Consider the following 19,614-nt stretch of genomic DNA (forward strand, 5'->3'; position numbering starts at 1 on the left):
CCACTATGTTGCACATTTTTGAGCTTCTGTCCCATTTGGGAAGTTTAGCAGCTCATTAGGGTCTCTTGCTTCTATTTTGACTTGGGTGGTGAACACTCTAAAGAATTTTGAGTCTATATTGGTACTAATAAAAGTTATAATGTAAAGGCTAGAGCAGAAAATCTTGGCCTTTGAATGGTGTGAGGATTATGCAACAAAACATACCCTTAGCTAGGGATTTAGCTCTAAGCTCAGTCGTGCAGTTTTACAAATCATGTGGCTTTGTAAATGATGCTTTGTCACTGGTCCAGTGTAACAGGATATAAAATTGATCACATCAGATATGTTCGCTGATATTCAGCATATTTGGTGATGTCTCTGCAGTAGTGTGCAGGCATTGAGGCATTAGGTAAATGCACCCTCCTACTCACTCTCCCCACCTGTTGAGCAGCTGGGCTGCTTCTGAGCAGCAGGTGGGGTGAATTCTGTCCCAAGACTAAGTGGATGGCATGGATATGTCTACATAATGAGTCTTTTCACCTTGATTCAGTACTTGTTTTCAGAGTGAATTAGGGATAAGGAGGAAAATCCTTCCTCTGTTGGCTGTTCCTTTTTTGTCTCTAGTCTCTGTTAAGCTACTGCAGTACTCTACTACCTGCATGCTTCTCTAGTACGCTCTGCTATAGCAGAGGTTGCAAGTGCATACTTGGTCTCTCTGAGGTCACCTGGTCTCCCTACACAGCATTTGAGCATGTGTGTCATCTTTTCCTGCAGTCCCTGCACATAAATATTGAATACCCACAATGAAGCAGTGGCAGGAATCCATTTAATTAGTCTAAAAGCCACTATTCCTTCAGCAAGTTAAGTGGATTTGCAGGACTAAATGAGGACTCATATGCTGATGGCTGTGATAAGTGGCACCTGTGATCATGTCAAGGCATGGCTTCCTTGCTACACTGTGAGGAGAATCCTCTGGGTTCAGTAGTTGCAGCACACGCTGTCATTCTGGTGTGGCGTGTCATTGCCCCAGATCGCTCTGTGCAAAATAAGCTACTGCTTTTCCTTATACAAGGGTCAAAGCAAATTCATTAAGATATTCTAGAAAATGTGAAGTCTCGCAGGGTACTGTTCACAGAGGCTCTGCAGAGGGGTGTCATTCAGAAACGGAATTTTAAAAGCAGGTAGGATCCTTTACCTGCAAATGAAACCAGACTTTTTTCTAAATCTTAGATCTAAGCTGGTTCAAATGAGGTCACAAAGATGCGCTGTAAATAATCTATGCGCATTTGTAAACATATTTTACTTCATCAAGAGGTATTTGTGAAAAGGAGAAATGATGCCTGCACTCCCTTGCAAAGCTGAAGCTATCATGTTTTGCTGAGTTGCCCAGTGCTCTTTAAGCATCTGCTAGCTTTGATGCATATTTTAAAGCCCTGTGGGAAGCAGTGGTGTGTTATTATAAAGGGCACAGAGTAGCTTCTGCAGGGTGGTGCTTTTCTCATTAACTCCATTCTGTTTTCAAAATGTGCTCTCACCCCTCAGGGGAATGTTAGACCACCTGCAAATATGCTAGTTTGCTATACTTCATTGTTCCTAATGTTTTAAGTCTTGTTTGGTTCCAGTGCTGTCTTGAGTGTACTCTTATCATCGAGCTATATAAACATAGCTGGATGCAAGCAGGGTACTGCTGCATCCACCAACCACAGTGATGATGTGCTGCGCTTGTTCAAAGGCAATATGAACACAAAGCTCGGAAATATGTGGAAGAGATCCTCCAAGAATGCATTAACACAGCTATATGACATACTGTAATATGCATGCGCATTTGTTATTGAGATTTCTGCTAGCTTTGGCTCATGTTACTAAGGCTTTAATCTACGCTTCCTTTGAAATACCACTTGTCATAACACACAAGACACTATCTGAATCAGGCCGAGTAACCTCCTGTAGTTCCTATGGTAAACTGGATTCATTCTCCATTAACATAGGGACTTGCTTCAGTTTTAACAACACAACAGAATCAAGGGTACTGTTAAGGAGGCAGGCTCATTTCAGTTAACTGGCTTGGAAACTGCCAGTCACATGGTCTCCATCACATAAGCCCACACAGATACTTGGTGCTGCTACTTCCCCAGTGAAGAGGCAGACCATGAGCATCCAGTGATTGTAAGCAAAGGAATAAGGAAATCCCATTGACATTATGTGTAAAGATGTGGTGAAATGTTCTATGAAAGCAGAGGACCAGCTTCTAGTTAGAAGCACAGTGCTGCAATGGGAACAGGCTGCTCTCTTTCATGACTTAGTCATGTAACCATTGCATCCGTTGGTTAAGCATACGCCCATTCGGCGTGTCCCTGTCACAAGGGTAGGTAAACTTGGTGCGTGTCACAAAGCAGCAACAGAATGGAGTTCTTGTGAATTATTTCTATTTAGACATTAAGTATCTGGGGAATTGGGGAAGGTGAATGTAGTGATGACACATTGCTAACAAGTGTGACCGTGGTGCTGTTTAAATTGCATGTCATGGGTAGGACACAGAATCCAACAGCATGATATTTACTGAGAAGGAAACTGCTAGGTTGTGTCTTATAGACAGCCCTTTCTTTCAAGACAAGTACAACCTCCCACACTCCTCCACAGCAAAACACAGAAGAAAGAATCCAAGTGGAGATATTAAAGCGGATGATGCTAAGTGCAGGCATAGCTAAGAGGACTGAGGTTTGTATGTCTTGCCCCCAACCTAGGCGGATAAATAGGAAGGCAAACCCATTTTCTGCTAGCCTGAGACACTTGCAGGATAGAGCATGAGTCAGATATCATGTGGGGTGCCAATGAAACATTACTAGCTTTAAAGCATAAAGCTGGGTTAAAGAGAAATAATCTGTATTCATCTGCATCCTCTTTTTCACAATCTTTCCTGTAATAAAGTAGTAAAGAAGCACTGTCTCTGTTCAGGCCAAGCCCTAGAAGAAGAATAAAGACAGATCAGTGCTTGGAGGGACAGACAACTTGGTAGTGTAAGACTGTTTTACTTCCCAGGGCTGTTCTGGATCTCTCTGCAATTAGAAGGAAGTGCCACAGGTAAATGCTGTATATATCACTTTTATGACTCAGAATCTAGAGAAGTAGTCTAAATTGTGCTTGACTTAGTGCATCCTGTGAAATTATGGATAACAGGATCTGGAAAAAGGAAATGGTCTTCCTCTCCTCCATTATAGTCAGATTTACAATGGCTAAATCACAGAATAATGGAATTCAGGATTGCCAACAGGGCAAACGGGTATTGCTGCAATCTAAGTTGCATCAGGTAAATTAATTGAAATCTGGGTGGGATGTTACTCTATTGCTGTTACAGTGAGATCTGAACCACTCACTGGAGATGAAATCATGCAATGCCACACTTCAACAAAGTATCCAGAAAGTGAGAAAACCCTTTTCATTCTTCAAGAAGGTGTTAGCAGTGGATCAAACAAGTGTGTTTCTGCTGTGATTGTATAGCCCAATAATGCCTTCTTTGCAATCGCAGGACCTGTGGGCTGCGTGAATCTCCAGCATGTATCCTCAAATTATACATAAATTCAGAACAAAGGAAACAACCTGCTGAGGAGAACTAGTAAAGAATGGTACTAGCTCTGAAGCTAACCAGGAACTTAAAGTTAATTAGACATTTATATTCTAGTCATGTATCATGACATGGCCCACACTATGACGGTCTGACAGCCTCTGCAAAAAAAAAATCTTAATTGTCTGAGCTCAGAAAATAAATGACTTTCTGAGGCTGTGACTCTAGAGTGACTCCTGTAGAAGAGGACTGAATGAGATTTTAATAAAGAAAGGAGAAATCCAGTGTGTGCCAGATACAGTCATTGGAATGATTAGTATGTTCTCCCCACCAACACAGCCCTTTTCTTTTTTTTCCTGTGTTTAGGTGAAACTGAGAATGCTAAGTAAGGGATTATTTCGAGGCATATGGGGAGTTTTGTTTCACTTCTAGCACATAGCCTGTGTCTCTTAGGAAGCAAGATTTGAAAAATCTGTTTTCAACTCTCCAGAGGGACTTATCGGAACTTCCTGTATCTTACCTTGTTTTGAAGGGAAAATGATTTCATGAGAAAACTGCGAACAGTATAAATTCAGTTCATTCTCATGGAGATACTGGATGAAATCTCTAAGTACTGTAAATGAATATAATATTACAGCCTTTAGTAGATCTGGGTCACTGTACTCTTCAGGACTTGGCCCATGAAATTCCATTATATGACACTTTTTCGTTTCCCCCAAATGTGCTGTGAAAGTAAATATCTGTTTAGAGCTGTTCTGTTCAAATGAGGCTCAAGAAGCTCAAACTTGATAGTCCTGGAGACCAACTGGATTTTATCCCCTGCTATATTGATATTCAGTCATTATTAAAGTATTAATACCCTGGATATTTAACTGGTTGATTCCTCTAAAAAGCATTACACAAACCCTACTGTGTAAATATGCTCAGCTGCTTTGTCCTGGGAAAATGTGTTTGAGCTGCAGTATAAACCCAGAGTTTTCCTGGGCTGTTTAACTCCGTACTTCTTGATTGACTTCCTCCACAGTTCGGAATGGTAACATTCTGCTATTGCGCGGAAAGGAAAGATAAAAGCAGAAAATTCCAGTGGTCAAAGATCCCTGAGGGAAGTCTGCTGGCTCCTAGTTAATGGTATTAGAGCACCATTGTGAGCTCTTAACCCAGCTCCCTGTGTGCCGAGAATACTTGTGTCATTTGGGTAATCAGACACAATTCATAAACTCAGTCTAAAATTCCTAGGGTGCTTTTTTCAATGCAATTTTCAGTGACTCTTCCTATTTCCATTAACTCACTGATTGCTAGCACTTAATAAGGAACACACGGCTTTGAAAATCCAGTAGATAGGCTAAACACAGGAGTAGCTCTAGGTATTGCTTTTTTTCTGTTGTATATTTACTAGACAAGATGCAAACCAGGAAGACTTGGGGTAGCTGTCAGTTGTCCAGCAGTTTCAGATATTTCATATGAAAAGTCCCAGTTTTGAGGGAAGAAGTGACAAGGTGGAAGAAATAGGGGAGACCCTGAGACATGCAATGGTGTGTGCCTAGGACACTGTTGTGGTTTAGCCCTAGTCAGCAACCAAGCACCACCCAGCTTGCTTCCACACATGGGGATAGGGGAGAGACTCAGAAGAGTAAAAGTGAGAAAACTCGTGGGCTGAGCTACAGACAGTTGAATAGGTAAAGCAAAAGCCACACACGCAAGCAAAGCAAACCAAGGAATTCATTCACTGCTTCCCATTGTCAGGCAGGTGTTCAGCCATCTCTAGGAAAGCAGGGCTCCATCACGCATAACAGTGACTTGGGAAGACAAAATGCTGTAACTCAATGTCCCCCCTTCCTTCTTCTTCCCCCAGTTTTATATGCTGCGCATGATGTCATATGGTATGGAACATTCCTATGGTCTGCTGGGGTTGGCTATCCTGGCTGTGCCCCCTCCCAGCTCTTTGTGCACATGGCAGACCATGGGAAGCTGAAGAAATCCTTGACCAGTGTAAGCACTACTTAGCAACAACTAAACATCTCTGCATTATCATCATTGTTTTCAGCAAAAATCCAAAACATAGCTCCCATGCTATGAAGAAAATAAACTCTATCCCAGCTGAAACTGCGACACATAGGAAGATCACTTAATATCTGAACAAGCTTACTTTCTTAGTTAGGACTTGTGGATATTATTTGTCTATAAACAGCCATCTTTGGAAAATGAGTAGTAAAAAAAACAAACCTCTTCCACAAGAATGAGTTAAAAGTTACTTTTTTTAAAGAGGAAAGATAGCTTTTAACTGTCCTGAACTAAGTTAATGGCTTCCAGATATGGCTTCGTTCCAGATACCAAACAGAAGTGGAAAATTTCCCACTCTCTTAAATAAGAGCCAAGTCAGTATGGATCTTAGTAGTTTGATGCAAAGCTGGGATAGGATCTGTTAACTTACATCAGCTGAAGATCTTGTCTCTTACTGTGCTACAGAAACCTAGGACTTCAGCTTTTGGTGCTTAGCTAAAGGACCTTAGCTGAAACGGGTTTATTTTTTCAGTGGTGAAACAAGCTGTCTCCCAGACATGCAGTCTGACATTGGTTAGACAATAGCTGTGCTGAAGCCAGTACATTATATCAAAGGTTTTTGCCTTCTAGTAGAGCAGGAAATGTAAAGCACAATGTATAGTAAGAAATATTAATATTGAAGCTAAAAGTCACAGGAAAAAACAAAATGTAATAACCAGAAACATCTTTAGGGACATATTCTTTTTTCCTGAAATTGCAAAAAGTTTAGGGGTTCTATGTGTATCTTGCAGTTATTAAAAGAAAAACACTTAAAGCGTCCTAATGTAGCACAGATGCCTTTGTGTTTGGACACAAGAAATATTTGATCGCTGCTTGGGAAAATCTTTGTCTTCGCTGCCTTGTGCCAGTCTGGTATCAAAGCTGGACTCGATTGCTTTGCTTCCGTGCAGTGCTTGGGAGTTTTAGTGAATCAGTGAGAGAGTCACTGAACAGCTACAGTTTATGGCTAACTTATAGTGCTGGATGACTTACATAGATTAATGATTCAGCCAGCTACATCTTGACTTCAGTGGGATCGCAATGGGATTTCTTTCTGGATTATTCAAATGTTTGAAACCCCCAGATCTGCCGTAATAACAACAGTGCTCATGTCTGGTGTCTGCATCTTAAGAGTCTCAAAGACCTTAGCAAAACTTTAGAATGCACCTGGGATTGAGAAAACATTCTTGGATCGGTTCCTTGTGAAAACATCAAAGGCTGAGTCTTGATCCTGTCTATGCTACCACCTTTGGGCAAGAACTCCAGGTTCATGTCAGTGCAAATTGGGCTCCTGGTCCTACCGTGCTCTGTATTAGAGGGGGAAAAAAATATTGAGATGTTTCCTGCTATTTTAAATTATTCTGATTTTCCAAAAAGCATTCCGGCATGCATGTGTGCGCACACACACGCACAAAAACTGTTGTGCTTTTTTTGCAGGCTTAGCAGAAATGACATCCATGTAGATTTGTGTTTTAAAAGCACAGTAAGACTCACTGATTTGCGTTTTGCTTTACAGTAGGATAGCAAGTGACCCTTAGTGGGGCTTGAATCGTAAAAGCAGATAAGCTTTCCTATTGACCTCGTTGATTTTCAGTTGAAACTAGCAGAGTAGAGTGATGAGAAATTCATTTCTCTAAAGGTAGTTGTGACTGTTCTGAGCAATTTGCAAGGATAAGAGGTTAGATAGCATGCATTAAATTTCATCGCTGCACCAGGAGAACCAGGCAGAGCTTGGGTATTTTATATTCTTCCCCATTTTATAAGTGCCTTCCTGAGGAGACAGAAATTCCCTTAGCAAGAATACAAGTGTGGGGTATATCCAGAAGAAAGCCCTTCAATTACAGAGCAAAAGACTTCATAAAAACATCTTGCTTGTTTCAATACCAGACTCTGGAGGTGTGTTGTTACTGCCATTGTGCTGTACTGTTAAATTATAGCTGCGGTACCGACCAGTCATGGGTCTACAAGGAGTCCATTATGAAGCAGAAACCAAGATGTAGCCGTTAAGTTATAGAGAGACCATGAAAAAGAGACAGAGATTTAGCTGAGAAAATAGATTTAAACGGACATCTAACTTCTAGCAGATACTCAGAGACATAGAAGAGAGACAAATGCAGAGGAAGTCGAAAGCAAAGCAGAAGAAAAAATGTTTCTGGATCAGACCAGTTTGAGCCAACCACTTAAAACTATGTATTTTGCAAGAAGGCATATGATTAAGCATGGGAGGTTACCTTCACAACTAATACTATTTAGATGTATTTATTTCACAGTTGTACTACATTTGTACTTTCAGGAGTTACAGAAATGGGTCTGCATTCAGCAGAAAAGGCTGTTTCAATGTGGCTATTTATGCCCTTGTTTTGTGCCTGTTTCAACTATTTGTAGTTTTCCCCAGGGAGTTTTTTGGTGCTTACCTTCATGTTATGCATGCACCCACCGCAAGGAGGTGCATCCTAGTTGCACGTGAGCTTTGCAGGACTGCAGGAAGATACTTCCTGTCCAAGTCTTCTTGGACTTTTATCTTCTCTTTCTCCAGAGCAGCCAATGGTCCTTTTCTCTTCTCTTCTCCACAACTTGCAGTTGCACTTGGTCTTTGACTGGCAGGTCCTTCACTGGTATGGACACTTGCTAATGAAGGAAAATAGAATACCACCTCCCCGTTCTTCAAAATGACCCCAGCCATTGGATGAATGTTTTGTTTTCAGCTTTCACCAAGCTTCTCAAGGGATCGTGTAAAAGTTAACCTGATTGCAAATGTGTGCATTTTTAGAATTGGAACTAAAAAGTCTTTCTTTATTAGTCTTCACTAACACAGCACAGAATGTGCATAAAACTTGCCTCAGAACCTGTAAGGGAAGACATTGATTGTGTTAAAAGCTGCCTTGGAGGTCTTCATTAGGCAAATGCGATCCATCAGAATTGCCTGGCTTTATTAAATGGAGGTCAAAAAACCCTGTCTGTGGAAGACATACCTTAGAAGTGCACAGCTGATGTTCTGTTTACTTAGACACTGCCATGCTATTAACTTTGTGGTCTAACATCAGGAAGCTGGCAGGTAGGTGAGGGGACCTTAGGGAGTAATCTGCCATTACAGTACAGTGTTCTATTAGGGCAGCTATACCTATCAATTCCAGGCTCGCAAGAAGTCTGCTGGGAAGATGAGAACAGAACAGAAGAAGCAGCAAAGCAGGACTAATCCTAAAGGTAATGTTAAGAGAGATCTTGAAAGATTGCCAGAGTGAGCTCTTTGTAAGTGACTTGTGCTGGAGGCAGAGGGAGCTGAAGGGGGGATAAGCAAACTTCCAAACCCTGAATCTGTGCAAGATTCCAGCATGTGGGAAGGGGGGGCATGAATGCATCCATCATTTTGATCTGGAGATAGTTCAAATCTGCAATGGCCTTGTGAATTGCCAGACAGCCCTTCTGGTAGACCATGGGAAGAGGACTTGCATGCTAGTTTGCAGGCTCATTTTTGCATTCTATAAAACATGGAAAGGACAACACAAGGAAGATACGACTATTCTGTCTGCTGAGAATATGTATTTTTTTCCTCTGAAGTTTTATTATTATATCTCCTCCTCTTTTTCTGTTACTGCTGTCATTCCTCACACACTGTATTGCAATGTAGATACTAAATTACCTGGTAGCAAATCTTCTTTAACCCTGCTGTTAAACGTTTCTCAGTTAACATAAATTTAACCTGATAAACTGATTAAAGCAGTGTAAAAAGGCATATCAAATAGATAGTAAAAAGAGAAGATAAGGGGATGAAAAAGCTAGTCCTTGAAAACAGGTGTTTGATCATTGCTTATGTGTTGTCAGAGAAAACAAACCTCTAAAAATAAGTAAATGGACAGTATGTCCCTTCTCATCAGTTTTATCTTGCAGAGTTGTCTGCTCTATGCTGTAAGATTCATAACTCACTATCATTGTCTTGCAAATTGTTCCTATTATTCATGATTAAGTCAAGAGGTGAAGGTTCTTGCGTATATGAGGGGACAATTGTTAGACACGTATGAAGGTTATTAAGATATAGATTCAGTCAAAGGTTGTTATGATAGCATCTGAATGTAAAGATCACATGGGAGATGAAGGAAAAAATTAGAGCTGAATATAAATGTATGAGTGTGGAAGTCTAATTGGAAAGCAGAGCTAGGGCAAAGAAGGGGCATGTGCTAGGGGAGCAGGGAGGCACTGTGCTGTCACTAGAGGTGCAGTGCTCCCTGATATCTCAGTGGCCTGGCTCTGTGATGGGTGCTGCAGAGCTGGCTGGGGCAGGTGAAAAAAGGGTGAAGAGGTATAGCATACTGCTATCCTCTCCTGGAAGGAGTTTGGGACCCTCTAACACCCTGTGCAATTTGTTTCAAGTATCTTTAACATGGAGTCTATCTGGGCAAATTTTAAGTGCAAGGCCAAACTAGAGCTTATCTGTGACATTTAATATAAGCTTGTCCATGCTGAATAGGCGTATACAGATGTTCTGAAGCATCATAGAGGCTGTGTATGTAATGCCAAACTTAAGAATCCAGCTGGAGACTTTGACAATGTGGGAACATGTTGCTGACAGCCCAGATGAGCCCTCCAAGCATGTTATGCAGAGATAAAATCTTATGTCTCTGAAAGGAAGTCCCTTTGCAAATGATCACACCTGGGCAATGGGGTAGGGGAAGAACAGAGGAAAGGATGCTGCTGCTGAGGAAGGTTTAATAGTCTGCATTGTTAACATACCCATTTAACATACTGTTCTTTTAGAAGTTAAACCATTACAGCTCACCTTCTATTACCAAGTGTTTTATTCTTGGCTCTACTTCTAATCTGCCAAACTCAGTGTGCTCTGTGTTACTCTTTGGTCTGCACTGTGCATCCAGGCAGGGCACCTGAAGCACAAAGGGAGCAAGCACCTTCACCTGTTAACACTAGTGAGCCAGCATCAGGTGCAACTTGGAACTCTTGCCTTGCAGTGCTGTGCTCTACCCACATCATTTCTGGATAGAGCATAACTGACCTATACATGTCAGATGATATTTCTGGAGTCCCAGTGAATAGCTAGGCAGATGAATTTGTCATGGTGAGGAATACGCTTAGTAAATACGGAGGTCTCTAGGAGAAATCTGAAGGGGAAATTGAGGTTATTTAGAGACAAGCAGCAGATTTGTGCACATGCAAGTAGATATCTTCTTTGATAAGTACCTCCTTCTGTGTCTTTTATCTGCTATTTCTGTTACCCAGGGCCTGAAAAGAGTTGTCTATCATGTATTGTATCTAAACATACAGTGGTCTATAATGGGTGATTGGCAAAGGACGGCCTGTGTTTGAAGAATTGAAACATACTCCACATGCCATGGATTTAAGATTTCTCAAGATATGGAGTCAAAATAGATTCCATAAAAATATCTAAAGTAATTACTCAATGGTAGAAGCTGTACCTCCATGTCGTGGGTGATGTGGTGTGGTCCTATGCCAGCCCCCTGCTAAGCTGTGGGAACAGTCTATTTCGTGTTCCAGCTTTCTGTACATAATTTATCGGACCCAAAAGATGTCCATTCCCAACCCCCCTTCACTGTTGTTTCTGGATGATGTCTGACAAAAAATGAAAATGTATTGCATGTGGTGAACTGCTGCCTTTACAAAGGTTAAGCAGGCATTTCCCCCACCTCTCCTGTGTAGTTTTACAGGGAGAATTCACACATGGAAAGCCCATCTTATTTTACCATGTCTTAGAGTAGCATCAGGTTGAGGAAATGTGCTTTCCAATGCCAGTCACATCATTCAACTGACCAACCTGTTGTTACTTCTCTTTTGAACATATATTAATGACAGGCAAGGTTTTCTAGTAAAAATATTTATCTTGGCCTAGAAGCCCAGGAAGCCAAAAGCAGATCAGTTAGGCTCTGAAAAAACAAAGGTGGGAAAATCCGGGAATGGTCATCTTCTGCTCAGTGCTTTCTAATAGAGCAACCACTGTATCTGTCCAGCTCTGTAAGTGTAGGAGTATTTCTTGTTCATCCAGTAGTATAAACTAAATCATATTCTCAGTGAATAAATGTGGATTTTTTTTTTTTTATACATCACTGCCTCTTCCTAGTTCCCATTCACTGAATGGATTTGATTTCAGCATTTACTGGTGTATGTTGCCAAAACCTCAAAGCACAAGGAGGAGTCAATCAACATGTCAGAATTAAAATAACTTGTCTTGGTCTGAGGCAACATATCCTGTGCCACATTTCAGCATGCTTATAGTAAAGAAGGTGGTTTTGCTGAGTCTTGGGACTTCTTGTTTGATTCAGAAAGAAGTTTCAGACTAAGAACATAGTCATAGTGTGGACACATAATTCCTTTTAGGTAACAGTCCATGCTGTTTTAACCAGTATTGCAAAGTAGTAAAGAGCACCTCAAAATTACATCTCATTAATTTTTCTGAGGCTTTGGGAATTCTGGAGCATCTGGCATCTCAAGTTTAAAGACACTAGATCTGTCTAGACCAAATAATTGGCTGTTCAGAAAATGGGATTAAAGCACTATGAAATACAATCCAGGGAGAATCCTGAGGGATTTCCTCTAATTTGCATTCCACTTTTTATCTGGCATTGATACCCATGTATTCCAGGATGGAAAGGTGGCTGAATGGCATGCCACTGGACATCAACCCTTTGCTGCCTCCACAGTATGGTAGGCAATGGCTCACCTCAGTCTGGGAAGGGTCTGAGATGACACTAAGCAGAGACACCCAGCCCAGCTTTTGCCTTCAGTCAGGAGGAGGGTCCTAGTTCTTGCAATGTGATTGTCAGCCAAGTGCCCAGGGGCTGACATGGCGAATAAGCTGGGATCTTGAACAGAATTTTGTAATTAAAAAAAAAAAAAGGGGGGGGGGGGGGGGGGGAGCCGAGGAAAGCATTCCTGTTCCCCATTAAAAAGACAATATCAGCCTCTTCTATGAACTTGATCTCACCACACTGAAGGCTGCTTTTAAAGTGCTAGTGTTGGCATAGGCATTGTGTAAGAATTAGCAAACATGTCCATTGACAACAAGCTATTGTATGGTATCTTTATAAAGAGATATAATGAAACTGTCAGCAAGTCAAAATTCATGCAAATGAGTGCAAATTCACATATTCCAAAAGGATTAGAATATAATTAATGTGGTCATTAAATATTTAAACAATATCTCTATGAAGGAATTAAGAGCCTTCAAAGCATGTCTGAGTGTTATGACCAAGTTAAAGCAGTTGTAATGAGGCCAATTATATGAGGTTTAACAAGGCCCAGGGCCGGGTCCTGCCCTTGGGTCACACCAACCCCAGGCAGCGCCCCAGGCCTGGGGCAGAGGGGCTGGGAAGTGCCTGGCAGAGAAGGCCCTGGGGGTGCTGGCTGACAGCCGGCTGGGCATGAGCCAGCAGTGCCCGGGTGGCCAAGGAGGCCACCAGCCCCCGGGCTTGTGTCAGCACTGGTGTGGCCAGCAGGAGCCGGGCAGGGATGGGGCCCCTGTGCTCGGCCCTGGGGAGGCCCCACCTCGAATGCTGGGCTCAGGTTTGGGCCCCTCGGGACAAGAAGGGCCTTGAGGGGCTGGAGCGTGTCCAGAGAAGGGCAGCGGGGCTGGGGCAGGGTCTGGAGCACAAGTGTGCTGGGGGGCGGCTGAGGGGGCTGGGGGGGTTTAGCCTGGAGAAGAGGAGGCTGAGGGGAGCCCTTCTTGTTCTCTGCAGCTGCCTGAGAGGGGCTGGAGTGAGGGGGGGGCTGGTCTCTGCTCCCAAGTCACTAGTGACAGGATGAGAGGAAAGAGCCTCAAGCTGCATCAGGGGAGGTTTAGATGGGATATTAGGAAGAATTTCATCACTGAAAGAGTGGTCAGGGGTTGGCACAGGCTACCCAGAGAGGTGGTGGAGTCACCATCCCTGGAGGTATTTAATAGTTTTGTAGATGTGGCACTTTGGGACATGGTTTAGGAGGCATGGTAGTGTTGAGTTCACAGTTACACTTGATCCTAGAGGTCTTTTCCAACCTTAATGATTCTATGATTCTGTACTGAGAGTAGGAATTATCTTTTTTCAAATATCAGATGATGATCATGCCCAAAGCTACTATTCTACCCACAGGTTATGGTTGTTAGCCACATTTCAATTCAAGTGGATGTGTTAGGTTAGATGAGGCAAGGATGAACCATGCATCACTGTGAATATGCCCACACCTATTGAAAAGCTGACCAGAATAACCAGCATGATCTGTTGAGAGTCAATCTGCCACCAGCTTCTAGAGTCAGAGATCACCCGTGCATGTGCTTCATGCATATTGCAGGATTCATCCTGCTCGAGAGCAGATAACTTTTTCCTGGCTATAGTAGAGCCTGTCCCTACAAACAATTGGAAGACTTACTGTGCCCAGTGCAAGCCTTCTCAAACCTTGGTTTCAGCTGTCTTCCTCTGCTTTGCAAACATATGCTTATCTTCTGCTTGATCTCCATAGCGTATCTTCAGCCAGGGCTTTGTACGGGCAGAGATGAATTTCGTGCCAGCTGCTGGTGCAGCCAGGCAGTGAGAACACTTGTTCAGTCTGGGGGTTCCTTACTCACATAATTGGTCTCATCCATACTTCATTTACATATCTAATACTCTGAGTTATGTCTGATACTGTGTTTTCCTATCTAAGCCAAATTTAAGCTAAGCAGTCCAGATAGTGAAAAAGTATAGTCACATTCTATAACTAGTTAAAGTGAAAAGTTGGGATTTTTGAAATACTTCAAAATAACTTGATGGAAATAATTCCTTCCCCCTCTTAGATCCTCTAAATATCTTTCTATATTCAGTTACAACTGCTAGGAGTGTGAACATGAACAGAAGGATTTTGAGAATGTCTCAGCTGACAGAATAGTTTACAGAGAAAAGCTGACCATGATCAGTCCCCCATGATCAGATGGAGATCAAGTCAGTTATTTGAATGTTATACGTAAAATTAACATGACCTTTGAAGATATTTTTAGGTTGAGAAGTTAATTTTTAAAACTTTCTCTGCTTTGCATAAGCACCATAGTTCAGGAAAATATACCTCCTGGTTACATATATTTGACTTTATTAAATTTCAGTTATTTTGGTTGGAATATTCTTATTTTAAATTCTTAAGGAAAACCCTTTTGGTTTTAATGTGGTCCTGACAATTCTGACAGCACAACAACTGAGCCACTTGAGGGACAGTTCACGTAAAACACCTTTGTTACAATGACTGATGCAGTCACAAAATGGATTTGAGTCTTACTGAAGACTCAGCCTCCTGTCAGTATGTAAGACCTTTCTCTGGTTCTCCACTAGAACATATAAGAGCTCATCCTGGTCTCGATTCTTGTTCTTCAGGTACTGTGTGATCTAAAAGGATCTATAACAGATAATTTTAAATATCTGGGATTGTCTTATTGCCTACTGTGGCATTTTTACATCCCTGGGATATGACAGGGAAGTCTACAATGTGATCTCATCACAGCTTTCCACTCCTCGTGCAAAGCACTTCTGAATTGCGTCATGGTTATTTCAAGCAGAGCACCATGTATGTCTAACAAAGGAAATAATAAAAAAAAAAAAATCTAAGTGAATCAAGGTAGCAGTGAAAATAATCAACTACATTATTCCTCTCAGGAAAAGAAGAGAGGAGTAAAGAACCTGTTTGTGTAGCTTAATGCTTTTTTTTTTTTTTTAAAGGAGCTCTGATACTACAGTGGGGAGGATTGTATCAAGGAGAGTCACTAGAATACACAGATCCAAAGCCTGGTAAGGCCTTTATTGATGTGAGCAAATTGTTGTTGAGGCCCTTGAATCTTTGCTGGCAAGCCACTTAACTCTGCAAAGTGCTGAGAGCTCTGCAGTGGGAAATGCAGAAAAATGTGGTGGGCTGAGATTATTTCAGAAACAACTGAATACGTTGTGCCTTCTGCATTTCAAACTTTTGCTTCTGACAGTTCAAGTGGTTAAAATAAACTGGTCCTTTAAAATAAGCTGTGGGTTGATTAAGTCAATTGGAGGTGAGTGGGTAGTTTGAGTTCCCTTGAGAACTGCTCAGCCCAGGTTTGAGGGAATGAAAGGAGGGTAGCTGAGGGTTTGGCCGGTGTATTAGACCATGATTGATGCTTTTCAAGTGGGGTGCCTTGCTGTGCTCAGTAGCTCAGTTTGCAGGAAGTATTGTGACTACAAAGCACTGACTTCACCAACTTCATATTACATGAGTCACGGTGTCTTTTACTTGGGGTTAGTGTCTTTTGCTGTTTTCTTCTGACTACTTGGTGGTCTACCATGACACAATACGCATGCAATGTGGTAGGAGGAATTGGCTGTGGAAAGGAAGAGTAAGGAGAGAGCACTAGGAATTTGGTCTGAATATGTGGGCCTGGGTTGTTAGCATTATTGCAATGTCTTCGTAAGCCATTGTCTTCATAGGAAGATAATTTCATTGTGTTATTTTAAAAGCCTGTGCGTGAAGCAGGAAGCCCCACACTTGTAAACAAGGAGAGTCTGGACTGCTCAGCCCTGTGATTATTAGAAAGAGATGAGCTGCAAGCTTGTATTTCATGAACCCTGAACAGTTTCCTTAGGGTAGACAGGGATTCAGACACTGCAGCATTGCTTATTTTAATTCTTGACTCCAGTACAAAACAGTATATTAGAACAATACAACCTGTCTAAGTGGTTCAGCTGCTGAGTTGTTTTACTTATTTAAAGATGGTCAGATGCTCTGAATCAATTATATGCCTAATCTCATCAATCTTCAAATGTATTCCTTCTAATCAGCAATCTGTTTTCTGCAACTACAGGAACCATTAAGTGATGAGTACATGATATAAATAAGTACAGCATAATAATAATGCTCTACATCAATTCATGATTCTTTAATGAATGATGGAACTGTACCACAACTCTGCTTGTTTTGGTTGTTTTGGATTTAAAAATTATTTTCTCTGTCTAATGGCCAAATCGTTAATGGTGAATCAGTGCATGACACTCCTGCTAAATCCTTGATTAAAAACTAATGTCTGAGAAGGACATCAAGCTCAGCAAAGGTGTCCAAAATTATAGTTATTTCAGCTTTTGCTTGAATAATAGTTGCTAGGAGGCTCAGCTGTAGATTTCTCTTCTCACTTTGCCAGCTACAGGTTTCCTGTTCATTAGCAGATCCACAAGTACAGACAGCAACTGGGAGGTGGGGGATAAAGCAGCAATGACATCTGAGAACTAGAGACAGTTATTTTACTGTAATGTCAGCTGTGAGATTTCGTCATCTATTGAAAACCTTGTGGTAGATAAAGACAGAAATCTGAAAGGTTAGAAACAATCTTCATGTTACCTTGAAAAAATTACATAAATATTTATTTACGTACATTTCTTCTTGTGGGTACCTTGCAGATATGTTCGTTAGCCATCTCTACTCCAGTGACCATTTTTCTTCCCTTGCTGCTTAGTACAAGCCCCAGAGATTGTCAGGTTTTTTGGCCACTGCTTTTTTAATAGTGCAGAATGCAAGTTCAGCGGTGTTTGGTTTCAAGTGAGACATTAGGAAAAGTTTTGTAGCTGTAGGATTGTTCAAGGAATAAATTGTTTGAGGAATTGGGTAGGATCTTTATCACATGAGGTAACAGACTTTTCCAGGAATGTTTCAGGGAAGGCTGATCCTGCCTTCGGGCAGCAAAGAGACTAGATAAGCTCCTACAGCTCCTTCTTGCCCTAGTTCCCAGGAATTTGTCGAGTGTTTGAATTTTCTCAGCTGTGTACGTGAACTGAAAGATCCAGTTCTGAACCTTGATAAATAGTGTGCCCTCATGAAAGGCACTGGGTGACACCTAGAAAAAACAAGCTTGAAAATCTACGGTCCTGATTTCTGTAGTGATAGGAATTTTAGGTGCCATCGAGCCAGGAGGCATGTTTGGATGGAATTTGTTTTGCTTTGCGAAGTCTGGTAATTGGATTGGGTTAAGTTCTTTATTGCTGTTGGTTGATCCTTCTGCATAAAATCTTGCTGCAAAATCCATCATCTTATTCTTTGCCTTCTGAAACTTGGATTCAAAAATGTGAAGTTAGCTGCATTTTGTTGGTTCCCATGTGCCAGACAGGATGACTGCTAATGCAGCTGTGAAACAGAAGTGCATGTCAGCCAAACATCACTCCTTCATCTGAAGGAGAAGTTCTTCAGATGACTCCTCTTGATGAATTTAACTCAAGCTGTTCTGCATGTCCCAGAGGGGAATTGTTGGTAGCTCTATTTTTGGGTTTTCCCAGCTGAGATGAGAATGAGAACAGATAATTAGATCGATTTCCTCTCCCCTGACAGGCAGCTAAATTTCCATAACAAAGGTTTTTTGGTGGGTGTGCAAGGAACTTGCTCAGGCTAATCTTATGAACCTGATTTACTATGCTGCTAAACCTCAGGGAGCTCAGGCCCTACCTCAGCATAATTTGTTGCACTGTCTCATCATCCTCATCTTCATGGACTCAGGGAGTGGGGAAGGCACTCTGCATGTTGGGAACCATCCCCACTGGAGAACCTCTGCTGCTAAGTGAAAGCATGCCTTGGGTGCTCATGCAGCTTCTGAGTAAGTGCAGCAACACAGAGACCAGAGCAAAGTAGAAAGTTCAGGCCAAAGAAGGGCATGAACCTGTGGGTGGTCATTCTGCATTAAGATTTTGTAGCTGAAGAGTGTGTGGATACGTCTACAAAAGTTATAGTCAGTACAATGGTGGCTCAGGAGCACTGAATGCTCAGCAGTCAGGTTTGTCATTTACAGTCCTCTACAGTGCCCAATCTGCCCAGCAGAGGATGCCTTAGATCTCCATGGGAATGGGTAGCTTTGCTGACAAGTCAGAGAAGGAGCAACATGGTTTTCCAGTCCCTTGGCTTATCCAAGCTATTTCTCAGCAGCACTAACCTGACCCGCATCTCCAGCCTTACGATCAGCAATTGCTTTTACTTTTCGTGTCACCTTTCATGGAGACAGATTTACTGGACACCTTTTGTTTATGAGTTGGGTGATCTGCACTACTGGTCTGCAGGCTGCACAACTGTAACAAAAACTAAGTCTAAGGACCTTTTCTATGTTCCTTCCATCGCCTTTCAGAAGCGGTACCACTCTGATGTCTCTCACTCCCCTTGGTTGTTTTTTTTTTCCCTACTATTTCCTAGCTGATCTTTACTGCTAATGCCTCTCCTGAGGAGCATTCTTATGTAACTGAGAGCTGTGGGCCTTTTCAAAGGTTTTCTCTGTGCACTTTGCAGTAGTCAGTAGAGGAATACATCCAAGTTCTTCAGGTCTTCTAGTCTCCTGGTTACTTTTTCCGCCCCCTCCCCTGATTGTTGTACATCAGTCTGTTGATTTACAAGTAATTAAATGTTTCTTCCAGGAGCTGTGCAGCTCTGTCAGATGCATTCCTCAAAATAAGTTTAGAAAACCTTTTCTGTGCTAGCACAGCATAGCTGCTACAGTGTAAGGCTGAAAATCGGTAGGAACTTCAGTAGGTTGTGAGTGGGGAGAACTTCTAAAACAGTTTCTTGATATACAGCCTGTATTATAACCAAGGTAATTGGGTGCTTGTGCTCTGCCATGACAAGGGCTTTTCCCTGTTGTTCTAACAAACTATTCTAAGTATTACTGATGTCCTGTGGAAAAGCTGCCATAAGAGCCGTCTAGGGGGATTTTTGCTTTCTTCATCCGTTTTGTAACGAAGAGAGGATTACTGGTGCTGGATCTAACGATCTGAATCCTAAGTCCACTGTGAAAATAGAATAAAGTCCTGACATCTAATTTCTACCTGAAAAATGAATTGAATGTTAAGTTGCACAGCCAAGCAAAGTCAGTTTACTTCCCTGTCCTCAGTATAGATCTGAGGAACTGTTCAAACTTCTGTGAAGAGTGAAACTGGATCCCAGCTGAGTGAGGAGTGGGCTGTGGTGTCAGAAGTGAGCAAAACTCATAATGCTGGCAGCTGCTGCTTTCTGGAAGGGAGATGCTCTCCCAGTAGACCACCAGCTCTGGTTATCCCTTTCCAGTATAAAACAGGACCATACCCAGA

Source organism: Phalacrocorax carbo, chromosome 21 (genome assembly GCF_963921805.1).
Source record: "Phalacrocorax carbo chromosome 21, bPhaCar2.1, whole genome shotgun sequence".
NCBI classification, from domain to species: Eukaryota; Metazoa; Chordata; class Aves; order Suliformes; family Phalacrocoracidae; genus Phalacrocorax; species Phalacrocorax carbo.